The following is a 23,552-nucleotide window of genomic DNA, read 5'->3' as shown; positions in this document are numbered from 1 at the left end:
TCTGGTGGCGGGCGGGTGGTGTCACAGCGGGACAGACACACAGACAGACACACAGACATGAGCAGCAGGGTCTCATAGTAAGTCGCTCACTGCGTTCGCAATGACGATTTCATTATGAAGTTTTAAGTTACGAGTAGTTGTAAAATGTAGACTATATTTTTGGGGTAGTTAATCATTCTGTCTATCCACTATTGAGAGTATTTTCTCTCTTAAATTACAGCAGCAATATTTCTTTTAGAAGCTTAAAGGACAACTTTTTTTCAACCAAGGCTCATGTTTTAGGTTGTTATGAGAGAAAGTAAAAGATGAGTGTTCATTTTTCTTCATTTTCCGCTTTCTTTTGTTTTAGGGATTTTAGCAGTTTTTGACAGGGGGGCGGGGGCATTCGAACAAGGGGTTAAATATGTTTTCTTTCTACTGAATGTGTCAAACTGACATTGAGCCTATGACACACAGTGTGGCTTCCCCCCAGTAGGCCTCCTTCACATTCAGTAGATCCTGTGATCTTCTGTGGACAGATGTAATTTCCTGGGGTCTATTAGGACTATAGTAAATAAAAAATAAATAAATCACCAAAATATTTTGGAAAAAAAATACATATTTAGCCCCATGCTCGATTACCCCCGCCCCCCTGTCAAAAACAGCTAAAATCCCTAAAACGAAAGAAAGCAGCAAATGAAAAAAAAATGACACTCATCTTTTACTTTCTCTAATAACAACCTAAAACATGAACCTTGGTTGAAAAAAACTAAAGTTGTCCTTTAAGTCCTTGTATCAGTAAGTCTGGAATAGATTAGTAAAGATACTGAGATATACAGAAGGGGGCAGTAATGCAACAATTAAGGATGCCAACTGCCTTAATACCCCACGAAGAAGAAGGATCTGTAAATCTGTGTTCCACCGAATCCCCCTTTCTGAAACCACCTCCTCGCCACTCGCCCTACACACTTGCCTTCGATATGCGCGTTCACACGAGCCTGCACCATATTAATTGTCGTCCGAAACCAAGCAGCCTTGAGTGGAAGTGGCTTATAAAGCCCTCAAGAGCGAGTCTGTGCCGATCTAGACTCGATTGCCTTGTGCAGCCCTACTCTGTGTCTGCATGGAAACCGCAACCTACAAATGTAAGTACCAACACAAATAAATGATAAATAAACTCCTCCTAAACAATCTTCATCTGATGCAGAATAGACAACTGATGTTCACAAGGGCTCTTTATTTACCCCACCGTGAAAAAACTATAAATGAAACCACACAAACAAAACAACTTTTAACACAATGATTTTTAAACACCATGGACATGTCATTTTTGACAGTCACGCTGTATTTCCTTTTTCCATATTAATGAAATCCACATGTCACACAAACATACACGATGCAATGCAATATAACTGTACAACCAAAATAACAGGTAACACAATTGCATGATGGTAACCATGGCAATGAATGGTGTCTGTTTCCTGTTTCTGCACAAGGAGGGCGAGTGTATTTCCAAACAGTTTTTTATACCCAGCACCCTAATCAAGGGAACTTGATTCAGCTGGAGGGGCACTTCCTGACGAGGGAACCTCCCGAGAGCACTTCAAGTCAAGGGACTGGTTTCAGAAAGGGCCTGGGTCTAGAGAGGAAAAGCCAGGCTCTGCATTCAGCCAGGCTTTATGATCCTGGCTCGATAAATCCACCCATTCTAAGCCTCGCTTGGCTTTAGTGGAATGGAATGAACCAGGCTGTACAGAACAGGATTTAACAAGCCTGGTTTTGGCTTAAATCCTGGATTAGTTCATCCAAGTTTCGTGAAACAGGCCCCTGAACTACGTAAACTGTGAGCAGCGGGCGTCCGGGAGATGAGGACACCACTACTGAATGACGACGCCATTACCAAAAGACGACTGGGCCAGCTAGATGCTACATGAAAGGTAAGGTTTAAGCGCACTCGGTATCTCCTGGTCCAACAATAGTGGTTAGTGATAGCTTGGCCTGCTAAGCAGCATAATCACAAAGTGCATGCATGTGCATGGTGGGTTATCAAACAAACCCTAGAAAGGATATAAGCTGATCCATTATTGCATTAATGTGTTAAAGGTTTTTGATAGTACAATACACAAATAAACGTGAGATAAGTAATCCAAAGAGAGGAATAGAGAGTATGCCACTGTGCCAAAGCCAAAAGTAGAACACTCAACATTGAAAATGGTTATGGGTTTGAAGAGGGAGGCAGTCTGTTTTTAAGAGGGTTATCTATCTTACTGGGGCCAAAGCCATCATGACTAAACCCAGTAATGGGTATCAGTAGGGCAGATGCATCAATCATGGTGAATCCAGAAAGACCTCCTAGCCCACACAGTGCGCACACCTAGAGGTCACGTAGGGCAAGGTTCCCGGATAGCACAACATGTCACTGCCAAAAGCACCTCGGATAAGTGTGAGGATCTTAAAACAACCTGGACTGTTCTGGATCCAAACGCTAATGGTGTTTTGGCAGGTGGTTTATAATTATATGGCCTGTTAGGAAACCTTTAGAAAAGTGAGGAGTTCTCTCTCTCGCTGGGTTGTTCCAGACGTGATTATTAGAAGTGTTGGGTGACGAGCTGTCATATTGGCCTCACACGTCATTACTCGGACTATCCTTGGCTCTGACCCGCAGAGGTTGAACTCACTTTAGGTTTACATGAGGTGAGGGAAACTGCTGTTAGTCTGTAGCATAATAACTTCCTCTAGTCTAAGGTCTACATGCTCTTTGCATGAAGATGTCGTCAGGGTGCTCTTAAGAACTGCTCTTAAGAATCCTCTCAATCTCGACCACTTTAAACCCTGTCAAATGTCTTCACTAGAAACATTGCTGATCCAGCTTGTAGATCTGCTATTTTCAGAAAATCTTTGCCTCGGGACAGGGACACAAGTGGAATAAGCTTTTAGACTTCCAATTCACTTCTGTGCCGCTGTGCCTCAGGATGAGGAGCCGGTTCGATCACCGTCACAGACTCTTTGGCACTTTGTGTCAAAACTCCTGCCAGATCCAAGAAGCTTGCTACACAAATTTGTTTCACAGCTTATTGGGATCTGGGATCGCGGAAGCAAATTCGATGACGGGGCTGTTCCTTTTTTTCAAGATACTTGGTAGATGATTGGATGGGACCGTCTGTCTATCACCGTGTGGGCGTGCAAACACAACCAATCATATTGACGTGTCTATATAGCTTCACATCCGGTTACGCACATATCCCGCCCTTAGCTCACGCTGATTGGTGCGGTACGGAACGGATTGGTGTCAGCTCAACTCCCTGATAGATCCCAGATGAAGGCTGTGTTGGGGAACATGGTTACCCAATACCGCCCTCATCTGGCAGCGTCAGGTTAGTCAAAACTGTCCTTGACACTGAACCCCTAACTGGTGAGGGTGGTTCCTTGCATGGCAGCCCCACCGTGTGAATGTACTTGTATGCTTTGGATAAAGGGTGCTATAGAAATGCAGACCATGTACTTGAATGTGAAAGTGGGGTGAAATGTTTATATTAACATTATGGATTTATTTATGTACTGTGTGTGGAAATGTGACTCACTGTATCTTTTTTCATCTATTAGTCATTGTTTTAATAACTATGGCTATTTTAGCAACTTCTGTATTATGCATTAGCAGGTATATCGGGTACTATATATACTAAGACTGCCATGCATGCACAGTCACACACAGACATGTTTGTGCATAATCGTTACTGTCGGGCAGAAACCTCCCATCGCCAAATTGTAGCTTTTGTGATTTTTTGTGTGTCTCTACAAGCTACAAGCTTTTGAGCTTGTGGTCATATTTTTAAGCCCCTCCTATGCCTAGCTTTGTGTGTGCGTGTGAATTTTAGCGATGATTTGACTGGCTGCGCAACCCATAGCGATGATTTGATTGGCTGAGCAAATTACATATTAATAAGGATAAAAAGTGAAGATGCCGTTTGTAATTGGCCAGAATGTGTTGATGCATGATGATAAGAGCACCCCTCACTTCACATGAGTGTGACATGAGTGTGATTTCTTCAATTCGAATTGTGAAACGTAACAGTTTTAGACAGGCTACTATCTATATATTGTTGTTGTCGGGAGGATTAGATTTGAGTTTTTGCCTAAATCAGTGCTATTGAACACCCTTTATCTCTGGGTGTTTCAAAAATATTAAACCAATGAAAAGTAGTAAAAAGTGCTTTGGACAAAACCTCTTAAATTCAATGGACCCTTAAACTGCCTGCTAAAGCAACCAACTCCACCACTTCTCCCCATGGAAGTAACTGACAAGCCAATATATAAAGTCATAACACCAACTTTGAGGCCTATTGCTTTGTTTCAAAATATAAGGTTTTCTTCATTTTCTGAAAAAAAAATATTTTTAATTTCCTGGAAAAATGAACATTTTGGAGTTAGGTGGTTTCTTCCCGAGAGCTCTCTGCTCTCTGGAAGAAACCACCTACCTGTAACTCCAAAATGTAATTTTTTTTATGTGGTTTCCACCTGACAGGAACGATATACAGGTACAATACGTGTGTGTGTGTGTGTGTGTGTGTGTGTGTGTGTGTGTGTGTGTGTGTGTGTGTGTGTGTGTGTGTGTGTGTGTGTGTGTGTGTGTGTGTGTGTGTGTGTGTGTGTGTGTGTGTGTGTGTGTGTGTGTGTGTGTGTGTGTGTGTGTGTGTGTGTGTGTGTGTGTGCAGTCACACAGACACAAAGGTTCCTGTCATTTTCTCTCATGCCTTCCATTTGATTATTTGATGCAGCTGCCTCAGGAAACAAAAGCCCTGCGCTCTCATTGAAGCAACCCTTTTACATGTGCGGCACTCCACCAGCTGCCTTGTCAATATACATTCTCTTCTGCTCATCTCTTATGCAGCATGAATGAAAGACTTGTACCTACTTTTTGGGGAATTATATTCCCTATGCACTATACAATGTGCCCACAGAGAGATGCCTGCAAGCTCTTAACTCTTTTTCATGGTGCATCTCAGCTTAAACTGCCATCCTTAACTTTTACGTCCTACTCTGGTTCCTGTGCAAGCTCCAAAGGTTCTACTGTCTGTAGAACTATGATAAACTAGAACTGCACTGTCGAGTGCATACTTGCTTGTTGCACACTAGTAAATGGCCAACTAGTGCGCAAGCAGAGCGCGCAAGTACTTTCGACCGCTGTAAACTGTCAAATCTCAGTATATCTGTGAAGGAACGTTTGAAATGTATAATTTTTAGATGTAACTATTTGCTACCTACCTACTTTATGCATATAAACACCTAGTATTATTAAGTATGGTTCGAGTTTCTATCTATATAAGAAATACAGTTTTATCGATGTAGATATATTCTAGATCCCTTTTTAGTTTTTCAAAGAAAAATAAATCATTGATATGTGATGAAAAAAAAGGTATATAAACTGAATTAAAATATATTATACAGTATAATTATTTTATTATTTATTGTAAATTGTCAATTGTTTTAAATGTATTTCATCTTGGATTATAGTGATATTAATACTAAATCATGATCAGAGTAATATGTGTCTCTAACTTCAATTTCTGTAATAATACTTTCACATTTGTTAAAATATACATGATCTACAATACTTCCGTAATCTGTAGTTGGATTTGTATTTAATTGTTTAAAGCCTAATCTTGACATGAAGGTCTTTATACTTCTATCTTTCTCAGTATAATGGTCTTCATTGACATCTCCTATTATCATAATTGCAGAAGTCGGTGATGGTAGATACTTTACCATGTTTTCGAGAAATGTGTTTAACTTCAAAAGTTGTGTTTTAGGTGATCTGTACATAAGAATGATATATAGATCTTTATCTTTCACATGTATACATACGTGTTCTACTCTTTTTAATATCCTGATTTCATTTTGAATTATTTCAATGGAAATATCTTCTTTTATAGCAAACATAACTCCCCCACCTATATCATATTCTCTGTCATTCCTGATTGTATTGTAATTCGTGTTCATTGTTTTTAATTTAAAAGTAATATTATTTTTCAGTAAAAGCTATTAGATTCAACATTTCGAGTTGGGAATCTGAGTTTATATCTTCTAAATATGTTAGATAACCTCTGACGTTCAACAATCCAATTTTTAATGAATGTTTTATTGGTAATTGAATTATCTTCCGTATATTTGGATTTTCTAGAGGTGATTGTCGTAATAAAACAGCAGATTTGTGCCTGGTTTGCTGGGACCAGACTACACAAATGACCATATTTCTTACGTCATCTTTGAGAGCTAGTCATACATATACACACCACGTACTCTGGTCCCAGCAGATCAGGCACAATTTAGCTGATTATGTATATAGTATACGTATGACTAGCTCTAAATGATGACGTAAGACATACGTATACATATACATATACTATATAGAGTATGTAGTTGTAAGTTGATTAGCGGTATACTGTGGTTACTTTGCGCCAAAAACCGCGACAGCAACCCGCCATTTTATGCGTATGCCAATAAAACAGCAATTCTGTGCCTGGTTTGCTGGGACCAGATCACATAAATGACCATATGTCTTACGTCATCATTTAGAGCTAGTCATACGTATACTATATACATAATCAGTAAAAAATAAAATAGCAAATTGTGCCTGATCTGCTGGGACCAGAGTATGTGGTGTGTATATGTATGACTAGAGCTAGTCAGACATATACACACCACGTACTCTGGTACGTGGTATACATACATATACTATATAGAGTATGTAGTTGTAAGTTGATTAGCGGTATACTGTGGTTACTTTGCGCCAAAAACCGTGACAGCCAACCCGCCATTTTATGCGTATGCAAGAAAAACAGCAAATCTGTGCCTGGTTTGCTGGGACCAGATTACACAAATGACCATATTTCTTACGTCATCATTGAGAGCTAGTCATACAAATACACAACACGTACTCTGGTCCCAGCAGATCAGGCACAATTTGCTATTTTATTTTTTACTGGTTATGTATATAGTATACGTATGACTAGCTCTAAATGATGACGTAAGACATACGTATACATATACTGTACATATACTATATAGAGTATGTAGTCTTAAGTTGATTAGCGGTATACTGTGGTTACTTTGCGCCAAAAACGTGACAGCCAACCTGCCATTTTATGCTTATGCAAGAAAAACAGCAAATCTGTGCCTGGTTTGCTGGGACCAGATCACACAAATGACCATATTTCTTACGTCATCATTGAGAGCTAGTCATACAAATACACACCACATACTCTGGTCCCCGCAGATCAGGCACAATTTGCTATTTTATTTTTACTGGTTATGTATATAGTATACGTATGACTAGCTCTAAATGATGACGTAAGACATACGTATACATATACACATACTATATAGAGTATGTAGTTGTAAGTTGATGGCGGGTTGGCTGTCACGGTGAAATAGACTGGGCGAAATTATTACTTGCGCGCTCTGCTTGCGCAAGTAAATATAGTATACGTATGACTAGCTCTCAATGATGACGTAAGAAATATGGTCATTTGTGTAATCTGGTCCCAGCAAAACAGGCACAGATTTGATGTTTTTTTGCATAAGCATAAAATGGCGGGTTGGCTGTCACGGTGAAAGAGACTGGGCGAAATTATTACTTGCGCGCTCTGCTTGCGCAAGTAAATATTGAGGATGTAATGCTGTATGACCTTAGTGCAATACCGCTTGCCTACTATAGTGGTCCTAAAATATATATATATAACGTTTTATTTACTTGAAAGCTTATATGCACTGCAGCCCCTTCTGAAATTTCCCTCATGATGACATCAGCTTTTAAAAGTACAGTAAACACTAATGTTCTACAAATGGTTTTGGGTTACTCAGTGATTTATTTCATTTAATTGAGGAATCTTCTCTCTAAGCTATAAAAGCTTGTTTTTGAGTGGCGCTAGCAGCCCCTCCTATATTCAGCGCCTATTAGTATAGATTTTCATCTTACACAAACATTAAATTCTCATTGACAATGAATGGAGAATTTTACGTCATAGTGTCTGAGCAAATAGTCATAGTGTCTATTTTACGTCATGATGATGTACAAGATAAGAGCGCCCCTCACTTCACACAGGTGTGATTTTTGTGTGGTGCAGCCACTCCAAGGAACTGCCTCCTTTTCCCCTCTACTAAAAAACATCACCACCAACAATAGCCGATCTACATGCTCACATAGTCACATTATATTGTCTATTTTTGCTGGGTTCATGTGGTTACACATTTTTTAATATGATTAAATAAATTGCGGATTTGTCATGGCTGTTGTCCACAAGTTCAAACAAACCTGGCCTAAAAACATGCACGCCGTACAACTACTACTAAACTGTGCACACACCATACTTCGTCTTATTTTGTCTAAGCTTGTTTGGTTAATTAATCTCTTTCGTCATTGGCTCTGACTTTCTTAAGATTACTTTTTGCACGCTCAAAGCATATGTTCTAAACCATCGAGAAGAAAACAAATGTTTCCAAGAAGTAGACCATGCTGCTTCATTTTAATTAAATTGTTATATTAACCACATTAACTTAAATATTTGTACTTTGGTAAATTTGGACTTTGTTTTATTTCAGAATAGCGAAAGCTTGTGTAGTGCATTGTTGTTTTCCTCAAGAAGTACAGTATATTATATAATATATACTGTAGTATAAATGTATTTTTGAGCGGTGCCTCCGCTCCATTACGCAGCTATGTGTGTCTGTACGTATGTATATGTACGTGAGCATGGAAAGCTGCACCACGGTAACTCAGTCACTTCTCGACCGTTTCGGACGCGGGGCGGCTCGCCGGAACCGGCCCGGGCCCCGTTCCTGGGGGTCCTGATGTTGCCAGGACCCCCTCGCAGACCCCCACACGGTATAGTTAACATATTGAACCCTGGAACAGTCCCATGTCCAGTAGGGCTGGGCGCAATAACCGCAATATCGGGGACTGGGGAGGCGTGCAGTTGCTGCGTGGTGTTGGAGCGGCTGGAAGGTGAACCAATTTCAATTCATCATAGACTGTCTCAGCAATCTATAGTCACTGTCCAGATGTTTTATCTACATTATGCTAAATCTCCTATCCACTGCATCAGTTTCTAGACATTGGAAGCGCAATGTCTCGAACCCCCCCCCCCCTTGTCACTTCCACAAGGTCCTTTGATCTGTACCCAAGAGCTCCTCTGAGCTCTGTGGGGTTGAGGCAAAGTGACAGGGGCTCCTTGGAACCTCCTGCCCTGGCTTGTAATCGGCAGACGGTGTCAGACATCATCTCATGATCTCTGCCATCTACACCCAAATAAAATAGAAACCTCAGTGCACATTTGCTTGATAGTTGATACTTGATTGTTTGATAGAGAGACAATAACATCCTTCCTTCTGTTATGGCACAAGTATGAACTGAGCAAATCTACACCATTCTATGTCAATAAAGTAGTACAAGCTCCGTCATGTCACTCTAGCAAAGTGATTGATCTCTGTCTGTCTGCCTATATATAGTCAGGGGATATTAATAAAATCTGGGAAAACATTTCTTACCAAGAATTTTCTTCCCCAATGTGTTGGTACTTCCCCAATGTGTTTGTACTAACATATCCCACTGGTTTATATACAACCACCCTAGGTCATACAAGGCAAAAATGTTCTAAATTTAAGTAGCATGTGACATGACAAACTAGGGGGTTTACATGATTCTGAAGCCATTTCAAGCATTCGTTTTGCACGAAAAACACTCCTTGGCCGAATTTAGCCCAAGGAGTGTTTTCCGTGCAAAACTAATGCTTGGATAGATAGACAGAGTTTTTATTAAAGTGTCCTACATCATAAGATGACCAGCCCGCACAGGCTTACAAGACACTCACAACATTTTACATACAGTACACAGTGTTACATCATAAACAAAATACATAGTTACTTATGGATACATCGTTCTCCATTGCCATGCCTTCTGTATGAATTCCTAAAACAAAAACTTCATTGCTGAACAACTCATTTAACATAAAACATTCAGACATCCAAAACAAATCTGGATTCTTATCCTGATTTTTTTTTTTCAAATAAAGAGTTTCTTAAATCATGGTATAGTGGACAGTAGAAAACAAAATTAAACTCATCCTCTACAACTCCCAGGTCACAAAGAACACACTGTCGCTAAGGAATGCCAGTGTATCTGCCCACCTCAACTGCCAGAACTTCTTGGAATGGATTCAGAATCATGAAAACCTCCTAGTTTGACCTCTAGTTTGGCCATAGACCCCCTAGTTGGGCCATTTTAGCCCAAGGAGTGTTTTTCGTCCAAAACGAATGCTTTGGATGGATTCAGAATCATGAAAACCCCCTAGTTTGACACGTTACATCCTACTTAAAGCATTGTCTGTCTGTCTGTCTGTCTGTCTGTGTGTGTGTGTGTGTGTGTGTGTGTGTGTGTGTGTGTGTGTGTGTGTGTGTGTGTGTGTGTGTGTGTGTGTGTGTGTTTGTTTGTGTGTGTGTGTGTGTGTGTGTGTGTGTGTGTGTGTGTGTGTGTGTGTGTGTGTGTGTGTGTGTGTGTGTGTGTGTGTGTGTGTGTGTGTGTGTGTGTGTGTGTGTGTGTGTGTGTGTGTGTGTGTGTGTGTGTGTGTGTGTGTGTGTGTGTGTGTGTGTGTGTGTGTGTGTGTGTGTGTGTGTGTGTGTCTCTCTCTCTCTTTTCCCGGAACTACTCTCGCAAACCACTGGCCCGATCAGCACTAAAAGTCTTGTACAAAACTTTAGTTTTATACCTTTTGAAATATTTAACTTTAAATTCATAATGGAAGTCAAAATGGGCTTTGATCGGACTGGAACGTTTGGAGTCATGCATCATAGATGACTGACATCTCAGACGTGGCCACGTGAGGTCTCAGAACGTTGTGTTCGAGCTACAACGTTTTGTTCGAGCCACAACGTTCCCATGTGGAACCCGAGATGATCCAAATGATCCGCTTTAGTTCTTGCCACATGAATGAATAATTCACCTTCCACTGCATGGGTCAATGTGCCAAGACAAGATGTCCTGATGGCTTTACAATGTTCAAACCAGAACCAGAGTGAATCACATTCTGTGCCTGAGTTCAAGCAAATGAACAAACAGTTCAACAACAACAACTTTTGTCTCCTTTTTTGATAACCTATATGTGACCAGATTTGACTGAGAGCCTGCATGCCATCGCGCAAATTCCAGCTTTTCACCAGAGGAGAAAAACAGGCAGACTCTTCACATACTAGAGCATGTCTGAAATAAGTGTCAGAGCTGAAATCGAAAATGAAATCGAAAATGTAAATATGAAATAAATGCATGTATGTATGCATGTAGCTAGGTGTAATGTTAGAGACCACAGAAGTGAACGAACCTTTCAAGCCTGTTTTCTCAACTCGCTGTTTTCTGCAAGACATTACTCTATAAGCCATATTTCCAAAACTGGTGGGCCAAACTGAACAACCAATATGTCAATTTGAAGCTATGATTCCGTGCTTCCATATGACATGAGAAAACGGAAATACAAAAAAATCCAATGGCAGTCCCTCAGTCAAATACGTTGACATACCCCATGCCAATTAAGACCTGCATGTGGCTGTGCTGTACAATGGTGCCTTCATCATTATATAGGACATGTAACAGTGACGTATGAGGTGGTGGTGTCAGGTCAATACACACACACACACACACACACACACACACACACACACACACACACACACACACACACACACACACACACACACACACACACACACACACACACACACACACACACAGAGGTCAGGTCACATACTGTCCAGCTATTGATTTGGATAAGGTCGCACTCCCAGGGTCACAGTTCAGCAAATGATTTTCGACAGGTTGCTGTGCAAAGAGGACTCTCACTGTATGTCAGTGGAGCATTAAACACACAACTGTAGCCTATAAATCCCTCAGGGTTATCCTCCTGACCCCTGACATTGATTTAAAATGTCTTCAATATTTTGAACATATAAACGGCGTTTATTAAGATTGGGAAATATCATTCTAATAGGATTAGAATAATGACATCATAGAACATAAAACGGTGCATACTGTATATGAATAACACCACAGACATTTTTTTATTTCACTATTTATATATATATATATATATATTTTTTTTTTTTTACTAAAAGCAAGAGTGAAGATGGGTTAACTTAATATTCAGCATACCCTGTGGGATGGATGTGTACTGTATATAAAAATTCAACTGCATGTCGTTGATTTTATTATTCCTCAAGCCTCTCATCTCACAAAGCTGAACAAAGGGGAGATCGGCCCTACTGTTTGATGCCAGAGAGAGAGAGAGAGAGAGAGAGAGAGAGAGAGTTTAAGAGAGGGAGAGAATGGGTGAAGAGAAAGCAAGACATGCACGCTCTTGAAGAAGAGTGCGTGCATGGGTGTGCCTGTACTGTACATGTGTTTGGGTGTGCGTGTACTGTACATGCGTTTGTGTGTGGATGGGTGTGCGTGTACTGTACATGCGTTTGTGTGTGGATGCGTGTAAACCAATCTGGTCAGTTACATGTATAGCCGGTGATGCTGCATGTGTACTGTACATACTGTACTGGACTGTCACGATTACAAATTTAAGCTGACAATTATTTGTCACACAAATTATTGCGATTAACGACACTCAACATTGAAATGTGAATGCAATTTTAATTTCCGTTTGGTCTTTAGGCTTCATTATCAGAAACTGCACAGGGCAGGGCAGATTATGACAAATAAGATAAATATATAGGTAGAGAAATTATTCCGCTATTTTTGGAAAGATTTTGAACGTGGAAACAATTATGACTATTAAAAACAAAGAACTGAATATGCATTGTTTTTAGGTAGACTATGAAGCACTTATTTATTCTAGGATTGTATGTTCTATGTTCCTTTTCTCACCTTTTTTAATGCTGACCCTGGGAGCTGCGCTCCAAGATTTCCTATGCACTTGTGCAAATGGAAAAGTCTATTCTATTCTATTCATTATGCAAGAATAATTGCGATGATCTCAAAATAATTGCCATTAGGCGATTATGTAATTATTGTGACAGGCCTAGTCTCTCAGCATGCTGCCCATAGTTGATCATCTGCTCAGTGGAATTGGATACAGAGGGGGAGCTGGCACCAGACACACCGATGACGTCCTCATCAAGGAGGACGCCCGGGCAACCGGCGATGACTGACGAAACCATGATGACTCTCACACAGAACACAGTCATTACCCTGAAAACCCTTACACAGCCCATCATTTCCTGCCTTAAACCATTTAGGCTTGATGTCGAAATTCAAAATAATTCTTCTAAATCCTGACAGTTTTCTGACATCTATATCAGTGGTGCTCAATATTTCATGTCAAGGACCCCAAAGATTATATGTAATTTGGCCGTCAACCCCCATCTGAAAATATGTTGTTCCAGGAACCTCTCAGATTTGAGTTAAAAACGTTCGCTCTGAGAGAATATATATTATTCAAAGATTTGCGCCACATTTTCACGATTTTTCAAAAATAGCAGACCTACAAGCTCGTACGTATAACATAATGCTATAAACACATGGGGTTCCCGTCCAGAATGGATTAATTCCACTCGGAGAGCGTATAAAAGGAACTGAATGGACCCGTAGGGGTCCATTTGATTCCACTTGTGTTATAGATTGATGAAGTAACACTTTTTTGTGAGTACGGACCAATGTACACTCTAATGAATTAAATTTAAGCCTTAAAGGTATAGTAAGTGGTATTTTCTTATATAAAAAGTGTATTGTTAAAATGTTAAAGGTATATTCAGTGATTTCACTCAAAAAACCTTAGGTTTCGTTTTTGGCTGGGACCTAAGCCTTTCATCCAATCAGGATAGAGAGCCAAAAACGAAACCTAAGGTTTTTTGACCCCCAGGGGTTAACTGGGGACAGGGAGGAACTCCTTATATGGTCAGCACACTCTATAGTAGAGAGGATTATCACAACAAAACAAAAAAATAAGTGATATTTGAATTAAGTGAAATCACTGAATATACCTTTAAAGTTCTATTCTGATCATATTCAGAGTGTTTGTTCAGTCAAGGTTCCCCCCGTCTCTCCAGCTCTTTAATAAACAGAACATATTTTCAGGAGGGTTGCCAATTTAATTTCATCAGGAAAGAGTACCCATATTAGCTTCAGTTTTTAGTTTCCATTTCAATTTAGTCTGCTCATTTCTTTGTGTCATCACTTCCAATTTCACTTGTATACTGTATGAGTTATTGGATAAAAATGGTATCCCGAACCCAAAATGCATTACTTGTTTACTAGAGAGCTGGAGAGATTGGGGGAGACCCCTGTTAACACTATCACATTTAACACAGAGCTATTTAACACTTTTAACCGAATAAAATTACTTACTGCACCTTTAATGCTACTGTAGGACTGGGCAATATGGATACAATCAAATATCATGAACTAATACTTTGATACAAAATATTTACACAGTGAGATTGTGTATAACCATCATTAATGCCTATAACATAGGAATGAATATAAGCAATTTTTCTTTCCCTGCTTTATCATATTATAATAACTAAGCAATAGGCAAATAACTACAGCTATAACAGTCAGTTAAGAAAGGTAAATAACTTTACTGTAATGCAGTAAAGTAAAACCAGGAAGAGACACAGATGTAATCTATGGTCTCATTACGATATGGATAAAATATTGATATATTGCCAGTCCAAATTAACACTGGATATTTCTACAGTATGTAGGCACTAGGCCCAACCATATGCATAATCCATCATTTGTACACACATGCATGCACATGCATGGATGACTGGTCACACATACTGCAGATACATACTGTATGCATGCATGGATGTTTGTACACTATGTGATTGTGCACACAGACTTCCCTTCTCATAAGACTATTTTCTTTTCTCTGTTCTGCGTGTGCATGATTGATCACCCACAAGTACAACTTATCTCTCCGTATTTCTGATGCTGTCGCTGTCAGGCAGTAACCTAGCTTATACAAGATCTCCATCTTTTCATTTATTTTTTGTTTGTTTTTTTGTTTTGTTTTTATATTTTGTCATGACAGTGTCGTGCAAATAAAGTAGCCAAATATGTTGTCTATAGACAAGAAATATAGGCACACCAGGTTTTATAAATATTTAACCAATGAACAGTATTAACAAGAGCTTGTGACCAAATAATAACATTGCATCCATAGGTCCATGCAACATGGGTCCTATTTTCTAGAATTACTGGAAAGTAACAGTTTCTGCTCGACAGTGACGATATGCATGTGAAAATGAAGAACCTTGGGTGCATGTTGGGAGCCCAGTCAGCCCACCCAGTAGAGCCCAAACCAGACCCACCCAGTAGAGCCCTGCAGACCAGAACCCACCCAGTAGAGCCCTGCAGACCAGAACCCACCCAGTAGAGCCCTGCAGACCAGAACCCACCCATTAGAGCCCTGCAGAACAGAACCCACCCAGTAGAGCCCAGACCAGAACCCACCCATTAGAGTCCAGACCAGAACCCACCCAGTAGAGCCCAGACCAGAACCCACCCAGTAGAGCCCAGACCAGAACCCACCCAGTAGAGCCCTGCAGACCAGAACCCACCCAGTAGAGCCCTGCAGACCAGAACCCACCCAGTAGAGCCCTGCAGACCAGAACCCACCCATTAGAGCCCAGACCAGACCCACCCAGTAGAGCCCAGACCAGAACCCACCCAGTAGAGCCAAGCAGACCAGAACCCACCCATTAGAGCCCAGACCAGAACCCACCCATTAGAGCCCAGACCAGAACCCACCCAGTAGAGCCCAAACCAGACCCACCCAGTAGAGCCCTGCAGACCAGAACCCACCCATTAGAGCCCAGACCAGAACCCACCCATTAGAGCCCAGACCAGAACCCACCCAGTAGAGCCCTGCAGACCAGAACCCACCCAGTAGAGCCCTGCAGACCAGAACCCACCCAGATGATGTCACGATAGATGTCACGATAAGTGACTCACTAGCCTCGGGACCGCAGGCGTTTTAAGGTGACTCCACACCAAACAGTCTTGTTCAGACTAGTCAAAGACTACTTAAAACTGTCAGATTGCAACAGACTAGCATTTTTAATCAGCACAAACCAGTCCACCGGCCAAACATTATTTTCCCCCATGCAAATGAGCCTTCAGCGTTGGTTTGCAGTGTTGCCAGTTCCGCTTATTCTAAGCGACTTTGGGCTCGTTTTCCTGTAACATAGCGTGTTACAGGAAAGTGTATAGTTGCTTATTTGGGCTTGCTTTCATGATTCTTTTTGAAAATATCTGATGTAATACGGCTCAAGTGGTGAAACTGGTTGCTTCTTTTGGGCTTGTTTTCATAGACCTGGTCGCTTGTCTCACAGAATCATATATTGAGTTCTGGCATTTTCTTCTTTCTATATAATGTATCTTGTTCACACATGACAAGCAGACTAGAGGTCCACTCTACAGTGGAGTATATTTCATTCCAGAACATGATTTTCTATTCTCTACCTATCGGGTCGCAACACGAGTCGGCTAAGCAAACTTCGCAACGTTTGACACGCCAACTCACTCGCTTTAGCTCGCTCTGTGGTATCTCACGTGGCTCTGAAAGAATATTATATATATTCAAAGATTTGCGCCACTTTTTTTTTTTTTTTTGCAGATCTACAAGCTCATATCGTGGCACTCGGTACCATGCTATGAGCTTGTAGATCTGCTATTTTTCAATAGCTAAAGTATAACATAATGCTTAAACATTTGAAAACCTGAAATGGGACATTCTGCATAATGAGTACTTTCCACTTTTGGTACAGTACCTTTACTTGCAACAAAGTACTTCTACATTGCATTATTGATATAGGCTATACTTTTACTTGACTGAACAATACCATGTAAGCATAAACTGCATTTAAATGGGTTGCTTATTATATACAGCACTTTTTCATAGCTTAATATTATAGAATAACATAGAGGAATGAGGCCATTTCTAAGTAAAGCCTCAGTTGATAGTAATGATGTATTATTACAGAACAAATACTGCATGAGAGCGATGTAGGCTGTTTATCTAAGCAGTTTTTCTATACTTGCCCTTGGGAACCCCGTTTAAAAAAAAAGATTTCTCGACTCAAACACATTTTGTGGACTGCTGTTGTAATGGTTATTTCCTCCTATTACAGTAGGTGGTTAACTTATTAGCAAAAAAATCACACCCATGTGAACTGAGTGGTGCAACTCCCCCCTCTCTCTCTATCTCTCTCTCATTAGCAGGCAACAGTGCAGCACTGTCTCTCTCTCTCTCTGTTTCTGGCACAACAGCACCCCTACTGGTACTCATAGTCATAGTCATACTGGTGCTCATTAACGTCACATAGGTAGGTGAACCAACACATAGGTGAACACGGACATTGCTGTTCCTTGGAGTGTAAAAAAAACACCCAGTGAAATGAAGAGTGTAGTATGAAAGAAATAAACATATTCCTGACATGATGAAATATCTAATATTCTTCAGTTCCACTCCTCTGAGTTCTGCTCCTTGAGATTCAGGTGCCTCTCTGCCAGATCCCATCCACATCTGCTGCTGTCAGACACTCCTGCATTTACGACACCTCTAGTTTGATCATCTGCTCTGCATTTGAAATGCACCTCACTCAAAACTTCCACCTCCAGAGTGGTGCCAAGTGGCTGGGCACGATGCTGTTCACTGCTCCACCCTCCCTTGGTGTGTGCGTGTGTGTGTGTGTGCGTGTGTGTGTGTTGTCTGAGGAGGACTGTGCGTGAGCGCACACATGCTTGCCTGGGCATGAGCGTGCACACACAAGAAGACACTGTACGTGTCAGAGAGAGAGAGAGAGAGAGAGAGAGAGAGAGAGAGAGCGTATGAGAGATTCTCCACGAGTGTGTGCGTATGTACATACAAGCCCGATCAAACCTGTGCGCAAGCTTGTGGGATGTGAATGTATCTGTGCACGTACGGTACATGTGCGTGTTTAGTGCTCTGCACACATGTGTGTACTGTGTAGTAGGTGTTTGTGCATCTGCCCCAGAGCCTGTTTGTGTGCGGCCTGAAAGTGTGTGTAGAGACGCTGTCACCCTCTCACGGTCAGTGACTCTTCCCACTGATGTCAACTCGATGCTGATGGGGCTGCCATGGCTGTGATGGCTATGTGTGTGTTTGTGCCTGACAAGGTGACACTGGCCACAGTACCTTCCCTAAAGACAAAATGACTGATGATGTTCAGCCCTGCCCTACTTCATACTTGCAGGCAGTTCTCGTCAAAACAAATTCCACGTTGAAACATATTCCTACATTTTCAAAATATAGTGGAAATACAGTAGCAGATCTACATTAGCCAACGTACTATTCTACTCTATATATATTTAGGATAAATGTTTAAGTATAGCCTATTTTGGCCATAGCACATTATTTATTATGATTATTGGTACCGGTCATCGTCAGTCATTTATTTGTATTGAAGTTATTTGTTTTATCTGCCCCGTTACATTTTTGCTTAAACATTAATGTAATTAAACATTAATGTAATTCATGTAATTTTTATTTATATGTTCCAACGTCCAATAAGAAACATCACAATTATTTTTAATGTATGACAATTTATCGTCAAGTATAATGTCATGATCTTGTCAGCCCTAAGTTCCTCAATGGCGACAGTGATTAGGGCAAGAAGTGGCTATATGTGTATTCACACGTGATGCACAGACTAAACAAAGAAGTCAAAAACAAGAAGTTAAAATAAAAGATCACAGTTAGTACTAGTCCAATGTTTATCATGGCACGTTTTAAAGGCTGAGCTTGGCTTTTGTATAAACAAACGCTTTGGTAGGTAAGCCTTATACTTCATTGTTAGATAAATTATAATTATTACTACTAGTAGGCCTATAGTAGTATAATTTCCTTCCGGAATACCAAAGTGGAAAAAAGTGTGGCTGAGCATGGCATTAAACCTGTCAAAACATGCATATTTTCAAGAAAAATCACCACACATGCCTCTGTGTGTGTTTACACGAAAACATAATGCATTCTGTTCCAGCCTGGCTCTGCCTGTCTCCTTGTTTAATACATTCTTAATCAAACTGCCCCCCCCCCCCCCCCACAGTGTGATTCTCATGAGAGCTTCACGGCTCATCAATTCACTTTGGCCTTATGTCAGGGGTCTGTGCCACCAGGACCCCAGAGGCACCGAACCAAAAGCTTTTCCAAGCCACATCCATGCTGTAGCATTTGCTGAAACGTAATGTCAGATGCGTTGTGAAAACCAGAGAGCAGTTCTAGCCCTTCATTGGTCCCGAGGGGACCTTTTGTCATATTTAAAGACAGAAAACGCACATGGACCACAATGACGCTCCCTCATTACACAAATTGCACAAGAGTTGATCCTTTCATGATGTCAATTACACAGTTATTTGTCTATGAACTATACAAAACCAGAATGCTATAATGGTAGGTTTTTATTAAAAAAACAATATATGTATCCTGTAGCTGTCCTGTCTCTGAGATGCACCAGATTAGCCTGCCACAGGCTTGAGGCGTGGTTGGAACTCTCTTTTGCATGTATGTTTGGTTTGAAGCCCACTTTGTGGTCATTATTATATGTGAAGACTCACTACTGTGTTAATGTGCATTAACACTAATGGACTTGTTCCCTCCAAACCATTCTGGAGGGAAGTCTCGTCACTCGTACACACAAGCACGTGTACACATACTGGTCACATATAATATGTACACAAAGTGTAGTATACGTGCACACAAGTACAGACACATGCGTGCGTGCACAAGCGCCTCTGGCAATGTTCAGACTTGCACAAAGCCAGAAAAAAGCTGGCAAGGGAAGCCCATCAGGCAGTTTTAACTCTCACACTGAGATGTGTGAATTCTAATAATTATTCTGTGAGAACGGTGCTTTAATCATGTGACTCCCCCCCGAGCCTTTCATGTGTCGCCGTGCATCTCCCTCACGCCCGTCTCCAAGTTACCATCGCTGGTGTCTGCTGCCAATCCGGCTTAATTGCCTCCCATGTAAAAGACGGCGCTGGGGGAGCAGTGCGCGCCGGGGGAGTGCGGTGCGCGCCGTGCCCGTGCGCACCGCCCGCCCGCGCTGTTCCCAGCGCGGCTCCCTCAGCGCTATATACCTTTGCTGGAGGACAGCGACGTGTAGCCTACTCCACCTGAATGTATCTCACAGTCACCCCTGATGATGTCAGCCCCAGAAGGGAACCTAAAACCCATCCCACAGCCGTCCAGCATGTGAGACACAAAAGATAAATGTCCCTCCGATGTATATAATACCTAATTATACAGTCCCAATTAAACTCCACTGATGATTCATGATGATTATTTTTATGTATTTGATGTATTACCATGTTTTTGTTCTTGCTTACTGCAACCGCTCTGGATTAAGAGTGTCTGATAAATGCCTAACATGGATTTATAAATATTCCATTTGAAGTAAAAGAGACTTTTTATTTAATTTGGAGATTGGATTACTGAATCAGGCCCCTGCCTGATCCAGAAATCTATCTAATGGGACGATTCCAAGTCCCAATTAACAACAAGAAAGGAGATAAACTATACAAACATGACAGGGAAGTAGCTGGGATTCATACTAATCCCTTGTTTACTTCATGCCAAAGTGAGGGAGAACAGAGCACAAATAGACGTGTTTGTTTTAAAAGATGAAAGAGCAAAGAGCTTCTGCCACTAACCTTGCTGTCAAGCCTGGACAAAACGGATGTCGCTCCTCGTTCACTCTTCCTTTGTTACTGCAGCTCCACGCAAATAAATAGATCCCCCCCCCCCCTCATACCCGGGAACAGGTCGCGGTCATGAGGGAGACAGTTGCACCAGCAGCGAGGAAGAAAAGAGACGCGCACTCTGCCACAAGTCCCTGGTACTGTGTCCAAACCCTCAGCGCTCAGTGACTGGGAGAGAGAGATGGAGTGAGTGAGGGAGGGAGTGAGAGGGAAAAAGATGAAGCGATGAGAGAGAGAGAGAGAGAGAGATAGAGAGAGAGAGAGAGAGAGACAGAGAGAGAGACAGAGAGAGAGGGAGGAATCATGTGTACAGTATATGAAGTGAGCGATTCTTCTTTCCTTCGTGTGTGTGTGTGTGTGTGTGTGTGTGTGTGTGTCTCTTTACGCGTGCGTGTGTACCCGTGCACATTCCTCTTCAACAGAAGCCACAAGGTCTGTTGCGTTTACACTAACAAGACTGTCTCCTCTGGAGAGAAGACATCCTGTTTTTAGTTTCTCTGCTTAACTTTCCTAATTGAGAAAATTCCCATTCAGCCTCTCTCAGCCCATTCTCTCTCTCTCTCTCTCTCTCTCTCTCTCTCTCTCTCTCTCTCTCTCTCTCTCTCTCTCTCTCTCTCTCTCTCTTTCTTTTTCTTTTTCTTCTTCTTCTTCTTTCTTCTTCCCCCTCTGTATTTATTAGCATCCCCAGTGAGAGTTAATCTTGTCTACAACTCCCCCCAGGCCCTATCTGCCTGGCCGGTGGGTTTAGTTCATTGACCAGGAATGTGGTGCATAAAACTTCTAATAGATATACAAATACACATTCTGTAATCCCAGCCATATAATATTTCATCTTATTTATTTAAAATGATGACTGCTGTTAACAGACTCAAAAGAACTTGAGTAACCTTTTCGTGCACTTAGGGCATGTGACGTCATTTTCAGATCCGGGGGGGGGGGGGATGTCTGATGAGCACTCCAGCGATATTTCCTCATTCAGCTCACTCAGCTTCGAGTTCAATTTGTCGGCCTGCTGCTCTCCTCCTCTCCTCTCCTGTCACACTCGTTATCAACAATAAAACAAATACTGTTGAATTATTACAAACCTATACTGTAGGCTACACAAATAAACAACACGTTCACATAAAATGGTAAATGGTAAATGGTGCATTTATATAGCGCCTTTATCCAAGGTGCTTTACATAGATTGTGCATTACATTCACCCATTCATACACCGATTGCGGCGGAAGCCATGCAAGGTACCAACCAGCACATCGGGAGCAATTTGGGGTTCAGTGTCTTGCCCAAGGACACTTCGACATGTAGACAGGAGGAGCCGGGATTCGAACCGCCGACCCATGGATCATTGGACGACCTGCTCAATCGCAACTGCATTCTTAACGAGCCAAGTCGCACGCACCCATGCACGCACGCACCCACGCACAAAACAGCCTGTTTGTGACACAACACAAGACCCTGCTGGCTGGAGGAGGAGGATGCGAGGGTCAGTCAGATATGTGTCCGCGGTGTGAAGCTCATTTACCGGACACAAAACATCAAAACATATTATTCATGTGAAGGACCTTCAATATTTACAAGCGCAACCTCGGCGCTAGCCGTAAGGGAATATGATTTGACTTTTACAGAGCCTTCCAGAACCGACTTTGATCTGCAATAAATAGGAGTATGAATCGGCCCCATGACTCAATCTACCTGTGCTGATGTCTGAACATATTATGGCAGCCTTGGGCTGTTTTCAGACTGGCAGCCCATTCAAATCCCAAATCTGAACAGTAAAACAATGCAACACAAGGAAACAGCTTTTTGCTATTCATATTTGAACCACATTCCTACAGGCTTTGCTTCAGAATGCAGGCAAATGACTGCCCACACTGACAGACATCGTTGACCTATCTGCATTGGTTGCTATGGTAATGACGTAACAACATAGGCGTGAGTGAGTAGTAATAGTAGTGCTCTGTCGTACTAGACTGGCATGGCCAGACTTATATAACACTAATCTCTGTGTGGAACCTGCATTTCCAAGGAGCGGATAAAAAAATGCCTCTGGTGATTAACCCGCCCCATATTTGCATACCTGTCCCCATGATTATTGACCCACAACTTCGGGAGCAGCAAAATCATATCAACAACAATCAACAACCGAGTGAAAATCGCATACCGCTTGCTGAAAATAGAAGAGCTACGGGGTCCCAAATTATGCAGAGCACCAAGCTTTCAGAATGGCTATTTTCCCCCCGGTGACACTCATTTCAATGATCAAGGTATATATTCAGTGTCCAAATGTCCAGACTGAGAGGCACCGTTAGAAACCAAATCATATTTGAGTGACATTATCCATCCTCACGGGGACTGGGCCAGGCGCAAATGGAAGTGGCACTCCTGTGACGCTTCACTGTGCACATAAACCTGTGAAGTTCTTTACTTAAGTAAAGGTTCAAGTAAAAAATCAATTCTGCAACACACAGAAATACTTAAAGGACCACTTCACCACCTATCAACCTATCTTCATATAATAGGTCCTCACTAATAATCATGATAAAATTGCATGATTATTTTCTAGGGCTGTGGGCAGTTTAGAAACTGTCTTCCAGTAACACCATTAGGCAGATTTTTTACAAAAATGTTTAGATTTTCATTATCGTGAGAACGATGGCTTCCATTTTCGCATTCGGACTAGAAAGCCTGCAGTTTTTATTAGCTTGTATTCCCCATCGATGATGTCACTGGAAGATGGTTTCTGAACTGCCCACAGCCCTCCTATGAGACACAGGCCGAGTAGAAAAGAATTGC

The 23,552-nt window shown here is 41.5% G+C and overlaps 1 protein-coding gene across 2 annotated transcripts in view; it reads right to left on the bottom strand.

Annotated features, from left to right (window-relative positions):
- Positions 1–20,805, bottom strand: part of shisal1b (shisa like 1b) — a gene marked incomplete at its 3' end in the record, with an annotated part of 71,476 nt that extends 50,671 nt beyond the window's left edge. For both annotated transcript variants that reach the window (XM_083763174.1, XM_083763173.1), the window contains exon 1: positions 20,711–20,805. The remainder of the gene's footprint in view (positions 1–20,710) is intronic.
- Between the last annotated feature and the right edge of the window lie 2,747 nt (positions 20,806–23,552).

Source organism: Protomyctophum parallelum (genome assembly GCF_964188405.1).
Source record: "Protomyctophum parallelum genome assembly, chromosome: 4".
In the NCBI taxonomy this organism is placed as follows: domain Eukaryota; kingdom Metazoa; phylum Chordata; class Actinopteri; order Myctophiformes; family Myctophidae; genus Protomyctophum; species Protomyctophum parallelum.
The sequence above is the reverse complement of the archived record's forward strand: the minus strand, read 5'-3'. Positions and strand labels throughout refer to the sequence as shown.